This window comes from Gallus gallus, chromosome 9, assembly GCF_016699485.2.
Source record: "Gallus gallus isolate bGalGal1 chromosome 9, bGalGal1.mat.broiler.GRCg7b, whole genome shotgun sequence".
NCBI lineage: Eukaryota > Metazoa > Chordata > Aves > Galliformes > Phasianidae > Gallus > Gallus gallus.
Window position 1 is genome coordinate 8580457 of NC_052540.1, and position 26217 is coordinate 8606673.

Sequence of the window (26217 nt, forward strand, 5' to 3'; positions counted from 1 at the left end):
CCAAAGCACTGTCTGTGAAAATGGATAATCCCCAGCCAGAAAACAGTCTCTTATAGCTAGAGACAAGCAAAATGTTAGCCTTGTGCTTGTAGCATCTAAATCTCACTAGTTTCCTTTAAAGACTGAAAGTCCAAACCAGCAGGATGGTTCACTGACCTTTCAACAGTTTAATGGCAATTTAGGTAATAGCACTAGTAATTTAAACAATTTTTTCTTCTTAGCTTTGTTTCATTGGAAGTGGCATTAGAGTTGGACTAAGGAACATGAGGAAGGGCACAGGAGAGAACCAGAGTCACAGAAACTAAGTGCTGCAAGTGTTGTTATGTACTAGCTGCCTACAAAGTTAGTCTATGCTGGAGTGAGAAATGAGGGTGTATTTTGTCTCATCTGTGCAGTGGGAACTTTATGGAAGTTTGTGTACTAGTGACCAAAATCAACTGTTGCTTCAGCCAATAAATACTGCACTGAGAAAACCTAAAGAAAACATACAGCTGTTTTTCTATTTAATTTTATATGAAAATGAAATCTATGACTTTGGCACATTTGGCCAGAAATAACTCTAAAAACAAAACAATAGCAACAAAGAACTGAGCTGGTGGCTGCTTGCAAGTTACTCTGCTTTTATTGATCCATTGCTAGGAGACCTGTGATTACATAAGATCATTTCCAATTAACATTTCTAACCTGAGGTGTTTCGTATTAAGTGGTATTTATAATAACAAAACAGACATTGAAGTGATTTCTTAAGAGTCTAGAGGGGAAAAAATGCTGATAATTACAGTATTTGAGCTTAATACTTGAGGCTTACTTCCTTTCAATTAGTATATGTTTTGTACTTAAGTATGCGCATATATGGTGCAACCTGACAAAGCTGAACTTATTCCACCTAATTTATACTTTCATTTCACTCTCACTCATACTTTAAAAGCCTGCTAGGCTAGAAGGGAGCTAGAAGAGAATGACTGAAACAAATCAACAAACATTAATAGGAAAAGGCTAAAAATGCTGCTGGGTTCACAAAGCTGGTGGGAAGAAAGGATAATTCTTCATACCTTAACTGTTGCCCTTTAGACTCTGCACTGAGCCTTGTGTATTAAATACATAACTATCTATCGCATGGGAAAGATGACCTTTTCCCAGTGGTCTGTACTTGTTAAAAGGGATAGGCTGTTCAAACTGCTCTATGATCTTTCTATAAGCCAAGTGAGTGGTGTACTCATTTGAATTAGTGTCCAAAACCAAAGAAGGAGAGCCCCTGGTATAAACCCTGAGACAGAAGGCAGCATGGTAGAAGTAGGAGGCAGAGACAAAGCTGTGCTTCAGTATAGCATTATTTACAGTTGTGGGGGAAATAAAATTGAATGGAAGATATAAGCTAAGTCATGGATATATTTCATTTTATAATCTTAAAGTTGTATGTGGCTTGTATTACAGAATTAGATGTGTGTGTGCTGGCTCTGTTCTAAACAGCTGTAGTACAGTTTTCTGCTATCTTTGGATGTACTTCACAGTGAACTGGATGATCCAGGTCATCAGGCAATATGAACAGATGCTTCTCCTGAAGTCTGTTGTGAGAATGGCAGTAAGCCTGACCCCTCCAGGTTCTCTTGTCTGTTTTTAAGTTCACTTCAACATTTTCACATTCAGGCCGTCTTATATAGTGTTCATTGGTTTAGTAATTCTGCAGTCTGCTTTTGAATCATGTTTAGGAAGGAACAAGACTACCTAGTAAGAAGAGGCACAGAGAAAATGCATTTGGAAGCAACTTCCTGGGTGAAGCAGTCAGCAGATCAACTGCTCTTCCCCATCTACTGTTTGCATTAGGTGATAATGAACATTGATCCCTAACTTTTTGATTTCAAATATGCACCCTTGCACCTGAAATGCCAGAGGTGCCAGCCAGCCATGTCCTGGTGCTTGCCAGCTCTGCTGCAGGAGAAAGCCACGTGCTTCTGAGCTGTGTGCCCAGCCTGGCATCATGCGCTTCCCTGTTACCCAGAGGAGAGCTGAACTGGCTGGATGGCAAAATCCTGGAGCTGTCATGTTTATTAAAGTGCTTCACCCCAGGAGAAGTCTGTTGTTTCTAGCTGGATGAAATATGAATCGCATCAAGATTTTACTGCCTGCTGTATTCACGGGACCTTAAGTTAGTGTACAGCTTTAAAGAAAGGCTATGACTTGCAGCCGGTGATGATGGTTCTAGTTGTTTTTATGTAGGTGATCATACTTTAAAGTAGGTGTACTCAGGCGAGAGACTACAGCAACTACAAGATTTATTGATTAAAAAAAAAAATCTGTGGAAAATCTTCTTGTCATCAAAAGATGTTCTGATTGAAGTTCAGATGAAGATATGTCTTCCTTGATGCACTTGGAACTGTACAGTAACTATTGCAAGTTCCATTTGCTGATGAACAGCAAAAAGGCAGAATAAGCAATTTTCAAATAGCTGCTGAGCTGAAACAGGCAGCAGATGAGATGGGAGTTTGTTTCCCTGTGGACTGAGAATTTGCATACAGAAGTCAAACAGACCAGAAGCATTGAACTCATATTATCATAAGTTGACTGTGTTCCATATCTACAGGGCCGGATATAGCTGTGGGTGATCTGATTCTGGCTACATTTACATAGGTATACGTTCATGGTTCATCCACTGAAATCAATAGACTTTAATATAAATGAAACTCAAATCACTGCCAAAGAGATCAGACTTAGGCCTTAGGGTTTCTACATACCTCTGGCGAGTCTGGCTGAGCCCATTTTTGCGTATACTTTCACCTCGTATAACCCCATTATATTCACTGGGACCACACAAATGTAATTCAGGGAAAAGCTGGCACCACATTTCCTGAAATCCAGCCTGTGGACTCCAGTTTCTGGGTGGATGAGCACATATTCTAATTCCTCTTCTAAAAATTGCATGTAATTCATCATGAGAACAGAAGGCCTCTTTTTCTTCAATGGTATTTAGAACCTCTGACCCTTTTACACAGAAATATGAATTTGCCTTGGTTGTCACTACTTAAAAAATTTCCTTCCTCACAGTGGCAGGCACATTTTGTGTCTTGAAATAAAGAAGATAGCTAGATGTGCTAGCACAACTGAAGAAGGCAGTCTTTTTAAGTAAAGTTCCTAATTTTATAGATACTCCTGAGTGTTTGATTGACATTCACCTAGGAGATGAGAACTTGATCGGACCAATTTTTATGACAACCAAATGTATTTGTCCTTTCGGGCCCTATAGCTAACAGAAAAGAGTTTGGTTAAGTATTTATTTATTTGGCTATTTTTCATTAGAGCAACACATCCATAGTAATTCCACTAAAAGGTGCTACTTCATGAAGCAGAAATACTGTTCCCTGGCTCTGCACAACAAAATAAATGCATTTATTTCAACTACCACAGTATATATTTGAAAGCAATTGCTATGTCACAAATGAACAACACTTATCAGCTGATGACTTGCATATTACTCTTTCCATATATTAAAGAGAGTATATCCAGTGTAATCTATTTTCTCTAATTTTTCTAGCTGAATGAAAGTCCCTCACAGAAAGTATTTTAGACTTTAGCACTGCGGGAAGCCAAATAATTTTACCTTTGTCTGTCTACATAGATTTTTCACAACAGCTGTCCCTTTGTTTGTAGCGTAGATGTGAAGTTGCACCTGCTTATTTCCCTGCCCTAAGTCTATGGGGATTTATTCATGTCCTGTAGTCCCCAGTGTGGCAGCAGAGCCCTTCACACAGGCTGGTGTCCCTTCCTGGTGGGCACAGGAGGAGTGCTTGGCTGAAGGCCCTGCCCCTGTCCTGACTCCCCAGCACAGCGACCCAGCGATGATGCCAGTGAGCTAATGTGTCCTGGCAGCTCTGGGCAGCAAAAAGAAGCAAGCCACAAGAGAATCAGACATTACCAAGTGTAATTAATCCAGTAGAGATGCAAGCACTTAAAAAGGGAGTTATGTCCCAGAGAAAAAGACTGTCAAGTTTGCTGAAAGCATGGATAGACGCATCCACTCGTAGGAAACACATGATTAGAAAGAAGAAAGAAGTCAATATGGCAGTCCATGTTGTGCACAAAATAAGGCAGAGTAGGGTTCCAAAGAACCTGATTGCTTTTTCCTTCAGCATGTCAGCGTTGTAGGTGCAAGGACTTCTGCTAAGGAAAAGTTTTATTTTCTCCTTGCTGATGCAAAGTGGTACCACCTGCTGGGACCTTCCAGCTTGATTCATGGGACTCTCGCATTTCCTGAGAAGACCAGAACAGTGGCCAGTCTCCTGCAAAGGACCAGTTTCCTCTGAGCATACTCATTAAAGCCTATTGTGGTACTTACACATGGTTTAGTGGGCTGTATTGGTGGTAGGTGGACAGTTGGCCTGGATGATCTTGGAGGTCTTTTCAAACCTTAATGGTTCTATGATTACATTTCACATTTGAGAAATGCTTGCCAAGCACGCAGGTTTTGGTGCCAGCTCTCCCAAGCTTTGCAGAGGTTTGGGCACTGGAGGACATCCAAGCACAGGCAAAGTAGCTCTTAGTGGATTACAGAAGTGATGTATCACAGGGCTCTCGAGATCATGTTTTGGCTATGTGAGAATGGATACAGATTTCTCGGTGGCATATTTCATTCTTGAATTGTTTTTGTTTCTATCATATTTGTAGCCCCACATAATCAGAAGTTTAGAGATTGGAAGAAATACTGCAGCTCATTGTTCAGACTCCTTAAGCTGTGCACAGTCTGTTGCTGTGGACCTGGTTCAGTTACCTAGGAAACAGCTGTAGGATGGAATTTATTTATTCTGTCTGAATATGTGTCTGTGATATATACACAAGGCTTATCCTGCTCGTGGCTGTGGGAAATTACTGAATGCTTTTATGTACTAGTAGGCTGATACCAGCTATCCCCACCTACGTAATGGCAATTATCAGCACTGTTTAAATGATTAATAAAAATTCTCTGTAATTCCTATAAGAAAAGGGTGAAGGAAGAAATGTTTAAATATGTTATCAAGCACATAAGCAGTTGGGTCAGAGACAGAAGCCCCAGGAGACCAGAGCTGTTGGAAGTATGTGGAGCGTGGAGTCCAGCTGGCCTCCCCACAGAATATGGGGTGTGCTGCAAGCTAGGCAGGGGCTGTCCTTGGCTCTGTGAAACCAGGGGTGGTATGGGGGTAGAATTTCCCATCCAGTGAGTTTCTGAATGCAGGCAGTCTTGTCCCTAGAAGCCTCAGTACAAAATACAACACCAGCCCCTGTGGGGAGGGGGGTGAGTGGGCAGAAACAGAAGTATATGTGCTTTGTATCCTGACTGTTAGCTTTTACTGTATGGTACAAGGTAGTGCTCCACGCAATTTTCACCCTTGTCTGTGCATCTCAACCATCCCCATCCGTGCACAGCATCAGCTTCTATGCACTAACACAGAAACCTATGTTTCTAGGCTAGAAGCCATTTTCTGTTTTGTTCCAGCTCCCAGTGGGAACCATCACTCTGGTGGCTCCTTCTCCTTACCCATTTCACTTCTTTTTTTTTTCCCTGTTAAGAACACAATATGTTTCCCAGAGCATCTATCCCAACATGCCCTGTGAATCTGGGGAAGGGAGAGATCACCATCACCTTGTTGTTCCTCGCCTTCCCAAGGCCCCTGCTCACGCTGACCACCATGTGGACAGCCTCTACCCTTGGTGAGCCAACATCACACACCAGTGCTCACACACAGTGTGTGATCTGCCTGACATATGCTCATGCGGGTTTCTCATTTTATACTACAGGGAAAAGTTAAATGGCAGACTGATTACAGCCTGGGCTTCATACAGAGTTGTTTAAATGGTCATTCAGACCCTGTCAGTAGTCCAGGAAGAGACTTGCCAGCTCCGGAGCCAGGATAGCATGTGTATAGAAGAGACACCCATGTGTAGGCTTGGAACAATGCCCCTGAGTGAGGTTTTTCACTTCTGTTTCCCTCTGTGATTGTTGCAATTGGTATGAAGGCAGAGCAACTGTGTTTACGTTTAGCACTTGGTGTAGATGTGGATTCATTGGACACCAGCAATATCTAAATCAGGGTATTTGGGACTCGGAGTCCCTGGGGCTGGAAATGAACCTCTCACTGCACAGCCCAGGAGCCCTGCCACCACTGCACCGTGTCATCAGCTGCAAGAGCTGTGCCTGCAGGAGCGGTCAGGCTTCTGGCTGTGTTGCTTTAGCCAGTATATTGAGAAGAAAATCTCATATTTCATTGTTTCAGTTAGATGGTACAGGGAAATTTTTTGTGAATACCAACATTTTCAAAGGAATTTAGCAGTTTTAATACTAAATAAGCCTTTGATGACTACCTACTTTAAACTCTCCCACAGGGTGCACCAGGTGCACCCCTCATCTAAGACCTCCCCAGCTGTGTTTTAGGTTGGTGACTTTCATCCACCTTTCATAGCTGCTACATAGTTGTGGTGCTGCTACTGATAAGTGCAAAGGCAGCTGTTTTCTGTGCTCTGGTTTATGCACCATGTAGTTCTGATTTTAAAAGAACCTAGCAAGAGGAAAGAAAAAGCAAATATGGCCAACCCCTGTATTTACTGTGTGTGTGTCTTTATTGTAGTGTTTTGGTATGTCTTCCAAAGACTATAAAGTACTTTACAAAGACAGTAAAATTATGAGTCTTACTTTATGGGTGGTAAAGCTGACTTCAAGTAAGAGAATAGCCTTGTGTCACACAGTGAGTCAAGAGCAGGAAGAGATTCCAAGTTTTTCTTTAACTTTACACTCCCCCCTTTAATTAGCATGTTATTTGTTATAATTAATATAGGCTTTTCTTGACACTACATTAGCATAAAGCAATCCAAACCACTCTCAGAAATCATTTTTAAAAGTAGAGGAAACCGTTAAACTCATAGCTCAAGCATACAGGAAATTAAAGCATTTAAGAGGTTTATGAATTTAACAGATGGCAGTCTCTCTCAGCTCTTGGTACGTATGATGCTATGAGGTTTTTTAGGATGTTTATTTGAGAGGAATTCATTACGCTATTAGTGTATTCTAAAGAAAGTCTTGCTTTTGCCTCTAGATGGCTCACCTGGAACTGCCAATTGCAAAATTCTTAACCAAAAAGGAATTCCTACAATATATTCTCACGTAACAATAGCTTGCTTTTCCAGCAGCAATGTAGAGTCAATCATGTAAATGTATTATATCTGTGTAAAAACATTCTGCCAAATTGTTTTGCCTTTTGTAAGAACAAGAATAACAGATGGATTAAGGACAGAGCAGATTTATGAGTAAAGAAACTTGCTATTAGTCATTATCATGAGTCACATCCTAAAATATCTTAGGGAGGACAGCCTTTCTGGCTATAATAAACACTTAACCTGGTGCAATCCTTGCTTTGGGTAGGTGATGTGTCAGACAGTGATCACCTTGTCAATCTGTTTTATTTCTGCCCTGTAAATAAGGAGTGGCATTTTTCACAGTGGGCTAGGATGCAGGCTACTGTATGTAGTATGGAGGCTTCAAGTAGTATAGAAAATAATCACGAAAATTAGTGCTTAACCTAACAGCAATTAAAAACCACAATAGCACTTAGGGAAGGAGCTAACAGGTTTTACTTCTCTTACTAATATGGTTCATATGGCTTTTTGAGGATCTCTGTGAAGGTACATATTTCTCATTACGTCCACGAAGGAATGAAAAAGGACAACTGGAAGCTGGTGATAGAAACAGTGAAACCCACCCCGAATTCAGAAAGGGCTGTGCAGATTGAAACTCCCAGCTTTGTGTTGTGAGAACTGCAGGGTGGAGGGGAGTGTTGTACAGATGCTGGGAATTTGATTCAGAGTGCTCAGGGGACAAGAAGCTCTACCAACACCACAGAAGCATATGCCCTATTCTTGGGGCTCTCGTGTGCATCGCAGGAGCGGGTAATTGCTTCCCCAATATTTTTATCTGATAAGCTGTGGGGTGGTTTAGGATTTTTCAGTGCTTTCTTGACAGTGAGATAAAAAATCACCAGGAAAGCCATTTACATCATACCATTCTCCTGATGGCAGCGGAGACGGCATTTATCCTCTGCCCAACAGGAGCAGCCCCCTCTCTTCAGTGGCAGCCTGTGCCACTCCTTGTGTGCATTCCACCTTTGTTCTTGGGAGGAACTCCCTTTGATGGAGATATGTATTCCACGCACCAGGCGAGTGCGGAGCAGCCGATTGCAGCCCTCTGCGCTGCAGCCTGGGGAGCAGAACAGCTCTCCACATCGTCCCTTGCATTTTAATAGTCAAGAGAAAGTGGAAATCTCCATTTTCTGAAATGGGGAGAATAAATAAAGGAACAAAAGGAAGGTCAGGCAATGCAGTAGGGATTTAACTCATCTGATCCTATTGTAATATGTGCATTGTTTTTATAATTCTGCTGTTCAGTGACACAAACTTCTGAGTGATATCTGAAATGTAAAGGATGTAGCTTCAGATTGCATTTATGTGACAGGGAGATTCATCGGACTCTGTGAGGGAAGAACTGGGACATACAAAGGTCATGGAGTGTGTGCCCAGATTTTGCAAGGACTTATAGTGAACAGGACTCACGTATCCTGCAAATTCTCTCTGGGGAGAATTTTGTTAATATATAGACCAAGCTGAAGGGATGGGGGGGGGGAGGGAGAAAGAAGAAAAAATTCTATGACATTCCTCACTGAAACCCAGTCCCATCTCATGTAAAATATTTATGTGTTGTACACTAGGAAGTTCATGTCCAAAATTAGGTGTGAAAAAGAGGTTGAGTGTAAATAACTATTATGAAGAGTTAGGACTGAGTGTCTCTAGAAATAATATGCATTTCTCAGGGTGGTCTCATCACATACACCTGTCTGCTTGTGTCATACCTCTCAGCCAGTCTTTCTCTGCATATGCAGAGATCTTACCTTCCTTCCTCAGATTCTGGACCTCAAGCTCCTCTACTCATTGTCATTTACCTCCAAAAAATTAACTGTCTCCTCTACCTCAACAAAGGGTTATAACACATTTCCCCAATTCCTCAGTCTTTAGTCCAAGATTTTTGTGCCTCCCAAATGTGAAATGCTGGGAAGCAGCACCCAGAAGTGGCTCTACTGTTCTGTTTTGTTTTCTGTTGGGAAGAGAGCTGCAGAGCCTATTCAGTCCTTGAGTTCTTCCCTACCTGCTCAGGTGTATAAGTTATGGGAAGGCTCAGGTAGGCTCTAACTGGAAGAGCGACATGTTGAGGAGAAAAAAATTTGACCTCTTCCCACACTCCTCCAGTATTACTTCAAATCCAAAATCAGCCCAGCCCTCCTGCTATTCAAAGAATTTGCCACAGCTCATTACAACTGGCAAACCCAGCTCAAGAAAAGCCCAGAGCTACATTAACACAGAAACCAAATGTGTGCTGTCCGGTTGCTGTGTGGAAGGGAGGGTCCCTTTAGGTCAAGGGCAACAGCTGAACAGGGATGTGGCTGCCTGCACTGTCGCTACTGTGCCTTTTGTATGTACATAAAACTTTGGTTTCCAGGGGTTTGCAGGCACAGGCATCCCCCTGACACCCAAACAAACAATCAGAAATAAATAATGCATGAAGCTGTTGATAATAAAGCCAGAGAATGGCCATTCATAGAAATATGCACTACATCACTCCTACTGACTATGTGGTGATTCATCACCACTTCCTTTCTCTTGCCTTTTATTCTTCTGCTTGCCTCCACTCAGGGATCCCTTAAACGCTTTCCACCTAATTTTAGATATGTTTTTGTTTGAAATGCTACATCTTGGAAAAAGCCTTTCTTGATAGGAGTGTTTCCTATAAGTAGGTAAAGGGGTTAGATGTGCAGCCTTTGCTGACAAGATACTTTGTTTTGTAAAGCATTTAATGCTGCTTTTTAAAAAAATAATAAAATAAATAAAAAGAGGGAAGAAGCAAAAAAGAAAGGATACCTATTTGTTGATGCTTGGTGCTGGGCACAGTGTATTTCTGACTAGCTCAAGAGAGAGACATTAAACCAGTGGTGTATAGAACTATATTTATACTCAGAATAAATAGTCTAAAAATATCCCTTCAAACAGGGTAAGATGTAATTTTAAATTGTAGCACTTCCAAAGGGCTTTCACTGATATCAGACAATCCAAGGCTCCAAGGAGCAGGGCACTGTATTTTAATCAAATAACAGAAACCATTGCCACAGAATTGCAACCAAAATGTTTGTGTAATGTTATGTAGCTACGGAAACAAACTCAGACTTCTAGAATTACCTTATTAACTGGTTCATAGCAATGGCCTCGTCACAGGATTTTGGCAGTGTTATGTGTTGGACTGTACAATTTTTCTTCTTGCCCCAGGGATGAGTGAACATCGTGTAGAATCAGGAATGGGCAGACAAAGCGATACGGGAGTCCTGGTAACTTCAGGCTGCTTAAAGATAAATTCCTACTTAACATTAAACAATGGAGACTGGTAAATTAGAAGCTCTTGAATGTGTACAAGGTCCACATAGTGTTTATAAGGGTGTTTCTCAATTATTTCATTACATAACCTTTCATTACAGACTACTTTATTGAAGTTCTTTCTATTTAGGGTGCAATTAAAGATACAGTTATTGCCTATTTCTTTTAGAAAGCATGACATTGAAGTTACCAGGTTTTTTAGAGGTAGTCATTCCATTTAAAATAATTTATTTCTTAAGGCTTGTGTTCTTCACTACTAAGCTCCATTTAGACCTTCCTTAACTACTGATATCTAGAAGTGCTTTGGGGATCAGATGGTGTCTCCACCCTTCTTCTCTCCCATCCCCCTCAATATTTTTGTGAGAAAATACTAAAAATATTTGTATGGGCTGTACTGTCTTGCACTATAGGCTCCCTAAACCCTAAAGCAGGACACTTTAATACAGAGTATTCATTTGCTCTGTGAAAAAGAGGCAAATATCAAATGAGATTTTTTTTTTCTTTGCTAGGAATAACACAGGGCCATATTTTAGATGAAAATCACTCTTTATAAACCAATAAACAGTTATAAAAAAATAAATATTCTATACCTCAGACATAGCAGAGATGAGTGATTATTCTCATGTTTCTTTTTCTCTTTTTTAATCTGACATAAAATGTCATCAGTATCTATTGAAATCTGTATGTATAGAGGTGTAGACCAGAACAGAATTGCATGTTGGTGAAAGAATACTTTCGCAGGGCATGTATTTAATAGCTGTGTTTAGGATGAAGAATACCCAGGCTGCATACTGGTTGCTCTGCTGGTGTTCATGGCCATACAAGGCCAACAGCTTTCTGCCAGCCCCAATGGGCTGGGAAGCACCCAGCATTGGAAACCTGGCCACAGAGGAAGCTATAAAACACAAAGCGGCCCTCAGGCTTACATTTAGTCATGTGTCTTGATCATCCTTTGGAGGCTATCTTTCTGACACTTGCAAAAGGTGTGAATGTAACTGGTCAAATTCTTTATGACCAAATCCTTTTGCGATTGACCTCTGCTAAGACATTTGCTTTCAGCAGATGGAGGCAGTGACATGCAGAGTCTTTACTACAGACAATTATTCAGGTAAATAGGATACCCAAAGCTCACCAGGCTTCACTCTTTACTGCGCTACTCAGAGAACTGTTTTCATGTTATCTCTTCTAGTGCAACTTTCAGCAAATGTTAGAGAAAAAATGCTTGCTTATACTAATTTCCTATCTCAAGAGAGTAGAGAGTGGTACCTAAACTCTCCCTCTATCTCCAAGGAAAATTAATACCAAACATCACAGGAATCTCTGGAAAACTAGGCATGCCGGGGAGCTCAGGGAAAGCAACTTTCTGCAGAAGCTTTGTGGATGAGGAGGCAGGAAAAACCCGTGGCACAGCATCATGGGGAATCCAACAACCTATCTATTAATGGCATCCCTAAAAATTGCACTCTGATCTCTGATACTGTGGTAATTATTGTCTCTCTACATCTGCTAATCCTGCCAAGGAAGGCAGATGTAGGGAGTGCCATGAGCGAATCCAACACAGGATCAGAAGATCCTGGTTTGAGAAAGGGACGTATGATGTATTCAGCTCCTCCTGCCCCCTCTGACCTGTCAGGAAGGTGTGCAATGTGGAAAAAATTGCCAGTTGTCCCTAAGCGTGTGTTGAATTCCTTTTGGACCAGAGGATGCATAGGGTTGTGACACCTTCCACGTGGTATTTAAAATCACATCTGTATCTTCAGCAGCCACACTTGGCTTCCTTTCTGCATGCTTGCTCTCTATTATACTGGCATCTAGAAATGCTTACCAGATGCAAGCACAGCATGTATTCAGAAAGAAAAGAATTACCTGGCAAATTCTGTAAGAACCAAATGTAATTCTTTCTTGGACTTCTCCACTCCAGAAATTCTGGAGACAGATGCCTTAAAGTAAATGTAGGGCACTTCTGACTTATACAAGAGTAGACTGTTGGTGCTGTCATTTGTTTCACAATTGAGAAACTCAAAGATATCAGAAATAATCAGCAGCTACCGCTCTTTAGAGATTTTTTTTAATACTGTTTGCCAACGTTTCTGTCACTGATGAGACTGTGTGGGAGATTTGTGACACTTTGCCTGAAGCACTGCTCATCCTTGGAGGTCTTCTGTGCAGGAGAGAAGAGAAAGCTCCAAAGAATGCCTCAGAGCAGGAGCCTGGGGTTTAGGACACTATCCTGTAGCCATGGCTCCTCTGTGTCAGATGCCCACATGTGATTTATTCTTGGTAGAAAAAGAACACAGCTAATCCTATTGACAAAGAAGTAAGATGCCATTTTACAGTGGAAATATCATTAATGTGATGTGAGCAAAGTGCTACTGTAACCTCCTGCAATCCCATCCTTGCACAAGTTACTACCAGTTCAGGAGAGCTCGTGTAGAGAGCAAGTAGGATAGAGGCTGACGAGCCAGGGCTGTATTATGCCCAGATGGCAACTGATGTAGGCTTTCCAAAAAGTCTTTTGAAAAGGCTAAAGAGACTAATTTCTGTGAGTTCCAACTTCCCATTTTCTTTGCTAACTGTGAAAATAAGGGAGTGGTGTATTTAACAGATAGCATTTTATTCATGACTGAAAGTAAGGGTGTGTAATGTAGACAGATTGCCCTTTCAAACATAGTAACTCTGGGATGTTTGATCATATTATTCTGTGTTCTTTTTCCATTTTGTTCTAGAGGCTGGATTTATTTTATGTGGAAGTAAGGGGAATGGTTGTTTGTAATGAAATCTTGATTGCTTCTGAATAGAACTGAGGAAGGTCATGGATTTGCATGATAAAGATGCATGTTTGCGGCTTCTCTTGGGATTTGTTTACCATAGAATTGTTGCTGCTTTTCCTTAGAAATTACCTAAGTCATTACACTGCCTTTACACCTGGTACACCTTGAATATCTATTCTGAAAGTCAAATGAAGACAATCTTGCAGATTACATTAGATTTATCTACTTTTTTTCTGGGGGCTTTTGGAAATATCCTGTAGCTTCTCTCTGACAGATTTATTTTTAGTATTAAGTGCTGTTTTCAACAGCCTCCATCCCCACTCTTACACCATGCACCTAGAAAAATGTAATTACCTAGTCTGTGAACCCTGCATGGGGAAGCAGGCAGATGCTGTGAAGGTATTGGCATTTCTTATGCTGCGCATTACCCAAATTTTAAGTATGTACAGAAAGTATCATCAGAGGAACTGGGTGTCTACTGTCTCGGCTGTCTACTTAGGCTTGATTAGATTATTTCTGATGCTTTCTTAAATTTCCATAGCCATACTACCTCCTCTGGAGTGAAGTGTGATTCTTAAGACCCTTAACTCCAGATTATAGCACTTACATTCTTAAACTCTGGAAAACATGTTGAATGGATGGTGACAAAAGACAAGTTGCTGAGTGTTGATTCCACACTCAGAATCCTATGGGTCAGGATCAATAGCTTGTACTCACAAACCTGGGATTACACTGCTGAGCGGCTGCAAGTTGGAAGTTGCTTACTTAAACTGTTCCTCTCTCATCTGTGCCCTGCGGAATGGGGAAGCATTCCTAGTCTGTTGTGGATGAGCTACAACACTACATAGTATTGTACATGAGCAGTGAGGACTTACAGAAAGTTCACGATGTACTGAGGACTGCCCCCTCCAAAAAAATGCCTAAAGTGCTGTTTATCTGCTTTAAATTATTTCAAACACTTTTACTAGTGGTGTAGCATTAAGTTCCATGCAGTATTTTTATATAAATATTATATTTATTGCTAGTAGCTTTGAATAGAAGTGGTGCATTCAAAAATTCAGCAAATCTTACAGAGGTATCTTTTATTTTAGGAGTCTGTAAATTCATTTAAAGTGTCTACTTTAGATATATTTAAATATGGCTTAGATAAGTCTGTAAATAGATAACAAAGAGGCCAAGTCTGCGACCAAAATTAAATTTTGAAATGCAGTGGGCAGCAACAATGATTTCACAGCATTTATTCCTCACTGGGGCTCTGTGCAAAATGACACAAAATACACTGGTAGAAATTCCCAGTTCTGGTGATTTCACAAAGCAAGTATAAAACATCAGCAGTGTAATGAATTATTTATTAAAAACAAAATTGATTTTTCAGTTCTTGCAATTTGCAGAAAAAGACAAGACAGAAAATGATATTACTAAAAAAGAAACACTCTGTATTAACCAGCTTTTCTCTTTCAATATTGACACCTGCCTTAGGCACAGATCCTCTAAACATTTACTGTGATTTTAACTTCAAGCAGAAAACTCGTCAGAAAATCTCTCTAATGGGATTATTCACATGCTTACAGTTAGGAACACAAATATGTTTCCAGGCCTATGCATCTTCTGAAAAAGAGAATTCCAGGCCTTTAACCAAGACTCTGCTTCCTCTTGTGCAGCCAAGGCAATTAGTGCTAGATTACTGTTCTGGGGAAACCATCTATGCAGTTATTTCCAACATTATTCAAATTGTAAGTCTTATTTCACTTGGTTTGCAGTCCTTCATGAATATTACCATTTGAGAAGAGCATTACAAATGAATGTCAATAAGAAGATGGCACGGCCATAAAAATTAGTTTTGCTTGTCTACAGCTGTGTGCTACACAAAAAGCACACCCATCTCACCAGGGCATAAGAAATCGGGAACTTAGACATTGTCTGAAAGGAACTCTAAACAGCATTTTTTTTGTTTGTTTGTTTGTGCCAGTCAGATAATTAGCAGTGTGAGAGCTGTAAGTCAGCACAAGATGCTTCCGGTGACAAATGCTTACAGAGCCCCTCAGTTATGACTGCTTGGAGGCTACTCACCAGTGAGCGTGAACAGTGGTGAATTACAGAGAGACTGAATGAACACAAAGGTTTTACTTCTTGACTGAGAGCCAGTGCTCGGTCTGGGAGCTCTGTGCTGGGGTTCACATCAAGGCCCCAAGCCTTAGCTTTCCTAAGTCCTGCACAGTGCCACCATGGAAGGAACAGTTCTTAGCAAAACATTTCTCTGGCTCCTGAATTTCTGCACGGGGTGTGCATAGCCTTTCAGCATTATTTCTCCTGTTGGGAGACAAAAAATAAAGATACCTAGAACTCAGTGCCGACAAGTAAATGCAGCCATAATACTCCCCCATGAGAGAGAGGAACTCAGGACATTGCCTGCTGGCTTACGTTGCATGCATAGTAGCAAAAGCTGAAAAGGTGCAGTGTGGCTGCCCTGGGAGAGGGGGACACTGGTGTGAACTAAGGAATAGCCCTATCTGTCAGTCACAACTTGCTTCATGGATTTACAATCAAAGGATGAGAAGCTGAAAATGCCACTGCTTTTCAGTGGAGAGCACCAGCCTGTAAAGTGGTAGTTGAGAGGCAGTACCGACTGTTCCCCAGGCTCTTTGTCTCTGTAGTTTCCCCGTGGCTGTGCATGGTGGCTCCCTGCCTGGCATCCCACACCCCACTGGGGCTGCTTGCGGTGTCCAGGCTCAGTGTAGGAAGCCCAGCAGCTGGGCACAGCCTGGCCCCTATGGCAGGAGGGAACTGAAGGGTCACTAGGTGATGCAGTCCACATATTTTCCTGGGACTTCTCACATTTCTTTCACTACTTTTTTCTTACACAACTGCCCCATGCACATTAGCAAATTTTTCTCTGTGAAAAAAATTCTACAGGATTGAAAGAGTCATCTTTGTGTTGGAGCAGGGAGGGAAGGATTTGCTTTATTCTCATCTATTCAAAGCGTTTAAAACTCTTTCAGGATGGTGAGCTACTACTTGCTTTGAGATTATGGCATCACTGTCATAGCTAAATGGAGACAGACAGACTATGTGGTGTTCCCAGCCTCAGAAGAGCTTTCTTTCAGTGTCAGCAATGCAGATGATGGGTCTTATTTTTTAGATCATTGATTAAATACTTTAGCATAATAGTTTGATTGTTTATCATATAACTTTCAGTTATTAGTCACTTATAACTTGCATTCTCTGGAAAAAAAAAATAAATTTAATAGAGTTTGTATTTGTGAACGGCCAAACCTGTGACAAAATCATTTCTTTGGAATTTAGATAAGTACTGTGAATGTTAGATATACTTACTGGGACTTCATGCAGTGCATACAGAGCAATATTTCATGTTCTATGATGTGAATTTCAGACTGGTCAGTTTGCTTAGGAGAGGGCAGAGTGCAGCTGAGTGGGTATCTCCCTGTCCTCTCCATAAAGGTTTCTATGTAAGCACTGTATTTCTTTTTTGTATTTCTTCTAAATGATTCTTTGAATCAAAAGTTTCATTACTTTGATAAATGTGTTTTTCCACCTGAGGAGGGTTTTTCCTCTTCCAGTCTGTGTTTTATGTGGCTGTTTGTTACTGAAGTCTACACAATGACTAAATCAATACAAACTACCTTCTAGGCAATGAGACACCACAAGAAAGTGCAGCATCATTAAACTGAATTACAGACGAGCACTTAAGGAGACAAATAAGTATTTTGTTACGATAAAGCTTCACTTTTTTATCGCTACGATGATTGAAAATGTTTACCATGCATGGTACAGTGGTGGCAGAGGAAGAAGGCTGCAGAATGTGTTCTGATTGGCAGCAAACTTCTGCCGTGTGTGGGAAACTGGGTTGGGAACTGAGAGCCAGGGCTGTCCTCGTGGTGTGTTGGGAGAGCCGCCCAGATCCAGCCATATTGCATAGCCCTCCCCAAATCAGCCCCAGCCCAGGGCCAAGGAGGAAGCAGCCTCTCAGCCACTGAGCAAGAAATGCAGCTCCTCTTTTTGTGAAGTGGTGAGGGTAATTCACAGATGAGAAATGAAAAGGAGGTCCTCACTAAGCTTCTGATGACAGCTGACTACCAAGCTCAGATAACCCCAATTTAAACGGTAGGGTTTGTCACCAAGGAGAAGTGCGCGGGTCCCCAGGGACACCCTTCAGACTGATAAGTGATTTCTGCTTTGGATATGCAACTGCTTCCTTCTGTTTTCTCAATTTATTTCTAAAGAGCTTTCTTACCTATTGAATATTAATAGCTCTGATGATTTCTATTGAAGTGATTTGGAAAACACATCATCCCTTCTGTAAAACGTTGCTGGTTTGATTTTCAACATCCTCCTAATCAAGTTTCCTTTCCTGTCGCTTAAAAATAATATATATAAAAAATAAAATAAAATCATGCAGGTCATCTGAAATTCCCATGGCAGAACTTGCATGTTTCCTCCCTCCTCATCTGCCTGTCTTTCTGCCAGGACTGTATGTGGACACCTTTCTTAAAAAACGCGGGAGCAGCACTGAAATCCCTGCTTGAGTTGATGTAGTCTTTGGCTCATCTCGCTTTGTGGGAGATTAGCCTTCTGCTAGGATCAGATATTTAATCTTTATGGTTTGCAGCTGACATAATTATTCAGAGCAGCAAAACACCGAGCAAGTTTCAAGATAATCTTAAGCAGGGCCCAAAGCTTTTCTTTGAACTAAAGCCTTCTTTCTTCTTCAAGGCTGCATAGCTGAAGGAAAAAAAAATTCTTCATTAGCAGAAAAGTTACCTGAAACCAAAACATTCTAGCCCTCTGCCTCTCTGCAAACATATCTAGGCAATAACTCACGTATGTGCTGAGCACATGCTTGAATTTCTCAAGCAAGAAATCAAATGCCTACACATGTCACAGATGTGTCCAGTTTGGTAGCCATGTACAAACCGCTCTTTACTGGTTGTACAGTGAGAGGGATAGCATGTTGGAACTGTGCATCTGCATTGCTTGCATTTTTTTAGGGGCAAATCCTTAATGGGAATTGAATGGCTGGAAGCAATTTTTGGGTGACTTTTTCAAAACTGTTTAGCATTGGATTAACTTTGCTTCACTTGACAGAAATCCAAGAATTCATTATTATTTACAAGAGACCAAGTTAGGCCTGTGATGAATGCTCTGGAAAACACTTTGTTGGTCATAACGCATATTCAAACTGTGATCCTAAAATGCCCAGTAGCCTGAAGTGTGTGGAACGGTGCAGCTGTGTACACGGATCTGGACCCTCCTCTTCACTTCTGCCATTTGAGTTGCATTGTGATTTGCTACAGCATTTTTCTACTCATCAATCAATGACCTCATATCACACTCCCAATTCTTTTCAAGTCCCCTTCCTGAAGAAGGAGAAATCACTGGCATGAAGTCTGAGCCAGCCCACAAAAGCATGGATTCATTAGGGAAGGATTTTATCCTCTCATTAGCACCAGCATAATGCCTACTCCTGAAAAATCCCTCTCCACACTTATTTATCCCAGCAGGTCAGGTAGGAGCAGGTCAGGGACTATGCAGGGGATTTTCCAGTTGTAGAGAACTAACATGCAGTGTTTAAAGAGCTGTAGAAAGCAAATCCTTCTGCTGCCTGTGCCTTGAATCTTGCAGGCCTCACTCTGAGTACGTAGGTCTGGCCAAAGCTGAACACTTGCTGTATGCACCTGTATACACTGTATGCATCTGTATAGTTTAGCAGGCATTGTGTTTGAAGAAGTTGTACATATACATTCCTAGAGCACTGTGTAGAAGTTAACCATGGGAAAAGTGAGTTAAATGTAAGTCCTTTTGAAAACTACACTTACGTAATTTTTGCCTATAAGAAAATTTATATAAACAACTGTACTTTCTGTACTACTGGTAGTTCGTCAGGAGGGTGGAGAAATTACCTGTGTTACTCTCCCACGACAGAAGTGGCTCATAAAACAAGCAGTTATGATATGATTCTCGCTGTGAAAATATTTGGGTGCTCTCTGATGAGAGGATGCTGCACAAAAGGGAATGAAATGTACTTTATGTTTAAATGCAAAGCACATCTGTCATTACCTATCAGCCTCACAAGTTATAGCATCTGTCTTTTTTTCAGCTTAACTTGTAAAAGCGAGTTGGCTTAACAATACGATCTGAAGGATCTACAATGCATTAAAGCTGTCAACATTGCTAAATATCAGAATTAAAATGAGATAACTTACTTTCCTTAAGTCGGGATGGGAGAAAGGCCACAGAGGGTTTTGTTATTAAAAAAATCCTCCTTTCTATCTGCACTTTGGTTTTCTGTTCTGTTTCTGCCACTTTGAAATGGATGAGGCATGGTGAGAAAGAGGACAGGACAGGTCCCATTCAAGCAGGCACTCTGCTGGTCAATGCAAGCTGGAATTTGTGTCAAGGTCATGGGAAAGGTCAATGACCTAATTTGTTTTTCTGCTTGCAGAGCACTTCATGTGCTCCAGAAAGAGGAGAGAAAAAGGTACAGCTTTTTGGGCAGTGTCCTACCACTATGAATAAAGTTCTCAGTGTCATCCTCTGAGCACTTGTGCAGAAAGTCCTTCATTTTCTAGAGCTATGAATATGAAGAGCCTTCACTGTAGCCACTGCCACTGATCCTATAGAGGCAATAAGGTGCAGAGAAAGTTTCTGCTTCTGTAAACAAGTTGGGTATAATAAAATGCCTGCTTAGCAACTGATATTCTCAGGATGTTATTCATATCTGGATATGACTTGATCCCATGTGAAAGGGAACAGTTAGGAAGGGCAACAATGTGAAAACACTTCTCAATTCCAGAGCAATTTGCTGATATTTGGATAGGAAGCATTTCTAGAATCTTCTAAAATCCTTTAGAATTTCTACATGTGCCTCTGGTAAACCTGATGTCTGAGGTGGCTCAGCCTGTAACTTAGTGTGTCTTCAGATTTACAAATCAATTGCAAAGATTAGCTAAAAAGAAGGCTTACCACTGTCAGCTAAGTCTACTGTTGGAGCAGACATCAGGATTAACCCAGCATACTTTCCCACCTCACACTGCACTGGTGTACTACACTCCTATGCTTGAATAGCATTAGAGTGAGGTAAAAAGTAAGAGAATGCCCAAATCCATTTTTTTAGGCAGCCAGCACTGTTTCTGCCTGCCTCTGAGGTGGGTTATTGCAAATCCTCCACTAGGAAGGAGTCTGAATTTAGCACCACTCTGCATCAAATGCACAAGGACAGGAGAATGGTAGACCACAAAAAACATAACTCTGACCTTTCTGTGCATTTGAGGTGATTCTCATAGCTTTTCAGTGTTGGTTGGAATTGATTGATGTATTTCATCTCAACCCCAACAGAGAGTAGATCTCGTTCAGTATTTTTTAGTTTACATGATCTTTGTTCAGCTTATTTTGATTGGTAAACTGCATTTATCAAAGAAATGTAGCAAGAACTCGACTTAAGTTCAAGGAAGTCCTGTGCACACTCGAACACCGAGTGTGGTCTTACTTTACCTTATGCTCGAGCTTTGTCAGAGTCCTTCCCCCGTTGCTGGCATTTCTTCCTGCAGTTAGATATATCTCACAGGTGTATTGTCTTGTGTCCTGTCCTTATGGCATTGTACTGAAGTTTGTTTTTAAACACCTTTGTATAGAAGCATTGTTTTTAAAGTCAGTCATTTCTACAGAGATCAGAAAGCAGCCTGAGGAATCATTAGCATCAGGCACTTAAAATAACCTTTCATGCATTCATTAAGCCTTCATTTCCTTTAACTGTATACATGATATTTGCATGTGAATGTGAGGTGGTGCCCTTCGTTTCTTCGTGAATTTCTTGGCAACTCTAAATGCTTTTTATTTCCCTGGACATCTCATCTTCACATCACCTAAGCTGCAAAGAAATGGCATGAAGCAGAATAAAATGTTCCCTCCCATCGAGTTAGTGCATCAAATCCTATTAGTTTTGTAAAGGTATAGAAGTGAGTTGATTCCTTAGCATTTGGTAACGTTGATCTAGATTGAGCTAAAACAATCCTAGGTGGCAAATATCTGCTCTTGAAACATATGATTGAAAGCAGTAAAGGCCGAGGCCCAGTTCTGCTTGCAGTCCTAAAAGACCTGGCAGTCAGTAAGACCCAGTTGCCTGAGAGCAGGATGGATGATGGGTTCCTTCTGGAACCTCCTACACTGGGCAAGCTTCACCTGCTTGCCTCACTGGAGACCCTTGGCAGGGACTGCTCATAGTCCCATAGTCATTGCCCATAGTCATGGGGTTCTCAGAGGGAGAGAACGGCACATCTGATCCCAAAGTGGGTCACAGACCTGAAAAAAACAACTGGCAGCTCAGGGCACATCTCAGGCAACTCGGGCTAAATAGTATCTCAGTGTAGTGACGTTGCTGTTAGACACCCCAGCTTCTGCCATTTTAGGGACATGCTTTTCTCTAGTATCAGTATTGCTCACAGTCTGTTTCTCAAATCTGGGCTTGTTTGCCATCTGTGAGATTAAGTACTGATGTAGATAGATTAAATAGCTCACTCTGACATTCTGCTTCCATTTCTAATGTGCTAGTGTATAAATTTACATGGTTACAACAGTCCCCATTTCAGTGTTAAGAATAACATCTTCAGATGCAGACATTAGTAACATTAACTCCTGCCTTCCCCAGTACACCAGGCCACTATGAGTAGCATTAGTATTGTATGGCAAGCAACTACCAGTGGCATTAGTATTCTATTAGCAGACATTTCATAGGGAATGAAAATTCATTTGAATTAGAGCAGACTGAAAAAGACTTTAATACAGGCATTAAATATTAATATAGTTTTCTCATGAAAATATTGGGAGGACACATCAGAATTGTCATTTAGCTTTCCCCTCTGTTAGTGGAGTATCTGCGATCATAATTTTCTCCCATTCATTCCTTATTTAACAAATTGATTATGAATATTTGAAAGTCAAGCTGTGCTGCTTGGTTGTTATTCATCAGAGAAGTCACGCAGTATTTTCTACATATTCAAGCGTTTATGAAGCAGATCCTCATACGTGCCAATTTCAACAAGTTCTCCATTTTGCAGCTTTGAAACTCCTTTAAAAATTATTTTAAACAGTTATTCACTAATTAATTTTTAAAGCAGTGAAATATGGGCATTTGGGAAGGAATTCATAGTCTTGTTTGCAACGATGCAGATTCTACCAGATGAAATCAGTCATGCTCAGGACCAACCTAAAATAGAAGAACGTAATAGTAATGCAAACCTTCCAAGGTGGTTGCTTGTGTTTGAATTTGAATTATACTCAGCTTTTCATCAAATCTGGGGAGAGAATTATCTCAAATAACTTTAGTACTTCCAAAGGTATATTCATTTTACTCTTTCTGGACATTTCAGTCAATTTGGAATGAGTAGCAACGCTGCACAGGCAACCAGCTTAGACATGGTAGTTCTAGATGGCCAACAGTGGGTGAATTGGATGGAGCTAAACAGTGCAAGGCTCAGATGTTGCACTGGCTGCTTGTTACATCCACTGCAGTCTGAATGTGAAACCAGTGACAAAAAGTACTGCTTAACAGCAATTAGCAGCACCTGCTTCTCTAGTTTTGTGTTAAATTTGAGCTCTTCGGGAGCTGTTGTTTTGCTTTTGTTTTTTAACTGAGGTTTTCAAGTTCAAATGAAGCCATTTCCATGAATCCCTAATTTAATTCTGCTTGGAACTTAACTCTGCTTATTCAGACAACTGCAGGCTCCTTTTTGGTTCAGATAGTGTAGCATTATCTGAAAGTACCTGGGATGACTTGCAGAATTCACACACGTGGCAAAAAATAGAGTGCTTTTTGCCTTTGAATAAATCTGATCTTAGTATATATTCAGACTTCTCAACGGAGCAACAGGGTGTCTGACTCAGCTCAGCAACTCCAAATTCATGATATTTTTAAGTCTCATAGAGCCTCTCATGAATTCTGAAAGAAGTAGCAGATAATGTTTTATCAACTCTAGAAGAGATATTATGGGAAGTAAGCTCTGCATCTCAGGATACTATTCCATGAGGTTTTCAGGCACTATTATCTTCAGGAGCACTTGAAATACTCATATCTTTAGGCAGTTTATAATTCTAGAGTGCCTCCCAAAATGATATTGGATGTTTCATTTAAGGCTTTTTAAAGCAGCACAGAGCACTCACTCTCAGAACATCCAGCATCTGTATGGCAGTGTAGGCTTACAATCCAAAAATGGCAGTATTGCTAGCCAATATTAAAAGTGTAGATCTTAGCAACATTGCAAGGAACCTGCCAAATTGTAGTACAGCGAACACCAAGATGCCAAGCTGTGAGCCTTTTTTTATTTTTTATTTTAGAACAGATGTAGCCTCATGTTACTGAATCTTCATATTCAAATAGACGCGTGAGAAATGCATAGGATTTAGCACATTGCTTTGGAGCAGTAACTCCAAGGGTGAGTTGAAATAACTGGCATTATTTCTCAGGCTGTTATCAAAAATAATTTCATACTGCATGTTTTTGTTTCTCGGTATACTACAGCACATTTATAGAGCCTCACTGTTCGTCTCCTTCAAAGTATATAGAGTAAAATGCTTCTTGTAAGCAATTGCAAAGACTTCAGCTGCATATCAGGGTACTCTGCTGTACAAACAAGGGTCGAGGACATACGCTCTAAAATGGAACAAAGCAGAGAGGCACTGTGTTTGAGCTCCATAGTCCTGTTAATTTTAGTAAGCGTTTAATTTTCTGCACAGCACCACAATCTGCAACTTGGCTTTAATAGTAATGCAGAACTGTAAATGTGACCAGGACTTCAAGATATTAGCAGGATACGTCCTGGGTCCCAGAGGGCTTTCAGCCTCACTGGCCAGTGGTACAGCTTAGGGCAAGCATGGAAAGACAGGCAGCAAGCTCAACATCTATCCTGATTACCATTCTGTTTTAGTTCACTCTGTATGCTGATTTATTCATTGTATTTAAAGCAGGAAATTGTACTAGCAATCACTGCCACTTTCTTCACTGATTTTGATGCCATCCTTTAAAGACAAGCCAACAGTGAAGGGCTGGCCGGCCCGCCAGCTGGTAAGCTAGGTGATGATAAGTCCTACAGAAATAATGATTTCATGAGCTGAGAAACAGCATGAAAGTTCTCTTCAGAAATATGAAAGTGTTTAAAAGGTGCCATATTACATTTTTTGCCATTGTAAAAAGTCTCTGGCTTTTGGCTTTAGACTGCAACACTGCAACCATTAATCTGATAAATTCCAGTTTCTATTTATTGCAGAGCTAGTAGAGACATTGGCTTTTGCAGAATTTATCAACTATTCACAAGTGTTAATATTTGCAGAGTTGCTTGGCTGGGCTATGCATCTGCACAGCTATTTGGAGAGAGATAAAGGCAACTTGAAAAAAAAAGTCTCTTTTTCTCTGCTATGATATTATTAGATGCTCTGTGGATGGGTGCTCACTTGTCTGAGGTTATTTCATTCCAAAGATCAAATGTGTTGCACTTAAGACTTTACTGTCTTTAGAGTTAGGGAGATGACAACAGACCATTGTTTTCCTGAATTAAGCATACAGTAATATTTCTCAGCTGCCTATACCTCTCTTCTTCTTTACATTTCTCATTTCTTGGAGTATTTCTTATAACTTCAAGCCTGCTTAATATAGATGGCCAAGGAACAACAACAGTATCTGTTCTATGATACCTTTAAAGATTTCAAATTCAGTTTTTCCACCCTGGAACACTAAATATGGTCCTTGGAATATATTATAAGACAGAACTATTATATTTCTCTATTTTAAATTGGAAAAAAGTCACATTTTTTGAGTCTCTGTTTTTCCTTTTCTCTCTCTCATTGGAAGTGGTTTGCACCACAGGAATACTCACATTTAAAACTTGTTGAACCTGTACTTCTTCAGAAATTATTGTTTTGGCAATGTAGAGTAGCCCATGGAAATACATTTAGTCAAAAATTTCTGGTCACGTCTCTCTTTTCAACATTGGGGCAGGTCTGATGATAGGGGAGGTCTTTTCATATTTGCTGATGCATCTGTCAAGTGTGATCTGTCTCTGATTTATTAATCAAATTTTACTGTAAAGTCATTGTGCTATGGATAGATATTATCGTGAAAATTAAGGCATCTTAATTTTTTAATCTCGGGCACTTGGTTGCCTTGGTTTTGTATGCTTCTGGCTGTGCTCCGGGTCTGTGTGGACTTCTAAGCTCTGTTGTTTTGGGATGCCATCAGAGCTGCTGAAGCAGGTGACATGCTCTGGCTCTTTGTGTTTCCTGCTCTAGAAGCCGAGCAAAGCTTGCTCATTTCTCTTCATCAGACCCTCTCCTGGTCCCCCCCCTGCAGGACATCATGCACAGGTCTGCTTGCAGGAGGGTGCAGTACTGGTCCTGTGTGCTGTGCTTAAGCCAAGCAGCAGTCCCAGGACTCAGACAGTCAGGGGAGCCAAAGGGTCGATGCACTAGCACAGTTGCACTCTTTCCTAAAATATGACCCTGCCATTCTACTTGCCAGCATCTTCATTCTGACCTTTCCGTTGCTGGCACATCACATGGGCTCAAAGTAGCTCCCTAGGACAGGTGGTATAAATGCTACAAACAACTTGCTTCTCCACATGTGGTTGAGAGGCTTTTGTTTGCATGTATGCTTGGAGTTAACATTAGAAGAGGCTGGAAAGGCAGCTTCCAAAATAAATCTTTCTGAGTTCATTTACTACACATGACAGATTTACATGCATCTGTATAACAAGTGTGGGAGCTTTGCAGTACTTCCCTAGGACATGTAAGCTCTGCCTTGAAATGGTGGCATTAATAAATAAATATATGCCCATAAAACTGAATTGATAGTCATTGATCCCCTGCTACACCAAAGATTTATATGGCAGTCTACTGTGTTTCTGTCTGGTGGCTGTAATTCTTGCACGATTCCCCAGTCACTTGATCTCAGTGTTTTCAGTCTTGCTTGAACTAGAGGTGGGAGCCTGACCTCACTGACATCACTGGT

The 26217-nt window shown here is 40.8% G+C and overlaps 1 long non-coding RNA gene across 1 annotated transcript in view; it reads left to right on the plus strand.

The window, feature by feature from the left end:
- Positions 1 to 26217, plus strand: part of LOC107051845 — a 101083-nt gene that overhangs the window by 21186 nt on the left and 53680 nt on the right. The gene's annotated exons all lie outside the window — the stretch shown is intronic.